Genomic DNA, 3,484 nt, shown 5'->3' on the forward strand with positions numbered 1-3,484 from the left:
GATTGTCATTAGCAACAGTGTTGTGAGGCAAGGATTAGATATCTGAGAACTCCTGAGGAACAAGATGCCATAACTCAGGGGGGGTTTATCCTGCAAATAAAGTTTGAAATAAATGGTCTTACTGGCTGCACGATAGAACCCTAACATTTCAGTCACTCAGGCACTCTATCTATCTCTATCTCGCAATTTAGGTATATGTAGTTATATCAGATCAATAATGTTTTCCAAACACTTAAAAATGACCAACTGGCAAATCGCCCTGTGGGGTGCTGTGTCAAGGCTGAGTGGAGTCTTTGGTAATTTAGCCTCTAACCATTGGCCAACTCTAACCAAATGACACACACACACACGCATGTAATCTACATAAGTAGTTATTTAAACTCATAGCATTTGTTAACTATGTTAGCAAGGGAGCTAGCTTTTTTGTTGTTGAAGTGTATAATATAATAAAAGTGTAATATATTAGTATCAGAATAATGTTAACTAACTAAATAAATAAATCACCACCCATGTTGGTTTTGTCCCTAAGTAATTTAAAGCCCGAGAAACTGAAATGTCACAGCTCTCTGCACAGGACCTTCCTCTATCAGAGCATTCACACCCACACAAACCAAAAACTTCACCCTTCAATGGCTCACTTTTTGACCTTGAAATCAAAAAGTATACACACAGAACAAACAAGAAAAACCAAAACTATATAAAAAATGACCTAAAAACCTTGAAAAAAAAAAAACCATAATATACCGTACATTAGGCCCCTCTTGTTGTCTCTCCATACTTACTGTCGGGCTGTAATTAGGATTTGCGTAATAAGTGAACGTTACTAAATAAGCTTTTACTTTGGCTATCACAGTACCTTTGCAAAAATGTATTCACCCTCAGTGACGCTGTAGCTCCTCTTAATGTTGTTCACTATAGTGTATTTACATAACTTACCAGCAAGTACTGCTGTTTGATCTCATTTGTTCACACTAAGCAGAGGAGAGGTGATTTCTCTGCCAGACTTGGCCTTAAAAATGCACAGATTCAAACCTTAGTAATAAGAAGAATATACCATTCATAATGATCCAAGCCATGTGACCTGTGGACTCATACTGAATGTGAAAATGTCTGTTGGACAGAACAGCTGGTGTGCTTTCTGCTTCTCTCTCTCTCTCTCTCACACACACACACACACGGATGTACTTGTTTAACGTGATCAACAGTTCAAAAAACCTGTGTAAACATTGTTCACTGTGCAGACCATGAAATCAAACAGAACACTGGAAGCCGCTGCTGATCAGAAGCCATCAGAAGGGTATTGACTGTCCAATTGCCTGATAAATATTGTAATACTGTTGTGGGGTTGTTACTGATTGGAAAGAAATGAGTGACAGAGGTATAAAAGGAAGCAATCTGCCATCTTGTTTGTTTTCATTTATATTGTATTACAATAAATATTTATATTGTATTTTATTTTTTTGTTGAAAAAAAATATAATAATATATACCACATCCTGGTATAATTAATGCCAGCAATGATAGCCAATGTTATATAGCATTGACTTCACTGGGTTATTCTGTGACATTTTCCAATTGCAACAATCAGGTTGCACTCAATTGCTCAATTTAATTTTGAGGGGATGGTAGCATGCATATGGTCACAGCACCAGAAGACAAAATCCATTTCCAATCTTTCAGAAAAGATGTGTATAGGGTGTAAACACGAAAACATCATTAGGGACCTGGTTTGAAAAATTAGGTGGGGCTTTCAAAACGGCAGATCTGTGTGGATGACAAAACACTTTTGCGGATAAGCCTAAGCTCGTCTCCATGTGGACAAGTACTTAGTATCTACTCAGGAAATTCAAAAACAGTTCCAGCTCATGTTTGACACCATGATCTGTTTGGCTCAAATTGGGAATCATAATGGCATTCTTATTATCAGTAAACCTTGTGTCAATCAATCTGAAGGTGTGTTCAGACTGAAGTGAAAGGTTTTCTCTGTTTAAAAAACCTTTGTCTGAGGTATTCAGTTTCAAGTACTTAGTATATAAATTCATTTTTTATTGACAGATGGATGACAAGGATGTGAGGTTACTGGAGAAGCTTGGGTGAAAGTCTGGTGTTGGTTGTAGATTTGTGGACTCAGTTGGTCTTTGCACCAGTTTAGCCTTGTCATTTTTGGTCATGTTAATTATCCACTGGCAGTCAACCTAACTTCACCTGTCAGACTCAAAACAAACCTCCATCTTTCAGTCTCTGCCTATCATGAGGCTAATCTAATCACTGGAATGAAAATGAAACAAACCAATAAAAGTTGTTGTAAAGAAAATATGCAGAAACTGCTGATTGGTCTGAATCACTGGTACTTTGATGGCAAGCAATGGAAAATCAACCTATACTGTCATCATTGTGTGAAGACTAGTCTTAACTCTGGAGTTGCTTTCGGTCTGAACACACCTTACATTGTGTTGGTTCGTTGTTGTTATCTGTGTGGATCTTTGGGCCTGTATTGTGTTGACTTGTTAACGTGGCATATTCAGCAACATCTGTAGGTGTTTCAGATCTTAAAGAGGTTTTTGCAGTTGTGTCACAATATGGCTGTCGTCATGGTGATCCACTGGACGACTCCCTGTGCTAACAACCAAAATCTGGGATTCACCTTGTAGGATACCTAGCATACAAATCAGACGTGCTTACATTACAGTGATCACCTGCTAAGGAACAAGCTACTAACATCTACTAAATCTCACATGTACTTTCCAATATGGCTGGCAGAGAAGGATTTGTTACATCCTCCTCTGTACATTATGTGTGTGTGTGCATTATGCGTGCATACCTCAGTGTGTGTCATAGTGGTGGCATTGCACATGCACACATAGCCACGCCAGCGTATGGACACACATAGGTGTGTGTGTGTGTCAGAGCTAAAATGCCTCTTGAGGCAATCAAGTAAAATGTGTATCAAGCCGCTATATTAATATTGTAAACTCACACCATTTCCCATCATGCATCAGCGTGTCTTCTAAATCTCATGGCTGAATAAAACATGCTATAAGCATCACACTGCATCATGTCCCTTTATACAATACCTTTTTAGAAACATACCATATAGTATTAAACAGGCATTAAACTCCTTATAAAACGTTGCGTGGCGACAATAGAAACAAATAATTTTTCTCCTTTTAGAAAGTTTTGTTTTGTTTTGTTTTGTTATATTTTTTTTTAGAAAAAAAGACACTTGTTGAGGTTCCTGGGACTGGGAGCAGTAAGGTGAATGACGGACGGCAGAACTGACCAATAGCCGTTTAAGGAAGGAGCACGACACAAGGACACAGACGGTCAGTGTAAAGGCCAGTCAGCAGCTGTTATGCTTCACTTAAATGATGTGTTTTCCTTTTACACACAGTAACAATGCGACAAGGATCCGACTGTCCCTGAAGGTAGAATCATTAAAAAAAAAAACTTACACTATGGCTAAAACACATCTGATAAAAGGAGTG

The sequence above is a fragment of the Parambassis ranga genome, chromosome 19 (assembly GCF_900634625.1).
Source record: "Parambassis ranga chromosome 19, fParRan2.1, whole genome shotgun sequence".
In the NCBI taxonomy this organism is placed as follows: domain Eukaryota; kingdom Metazoa; phylum Chordata; class Actinopteri; family Ambassidae; genus Parambassis; species Parambassis ranga.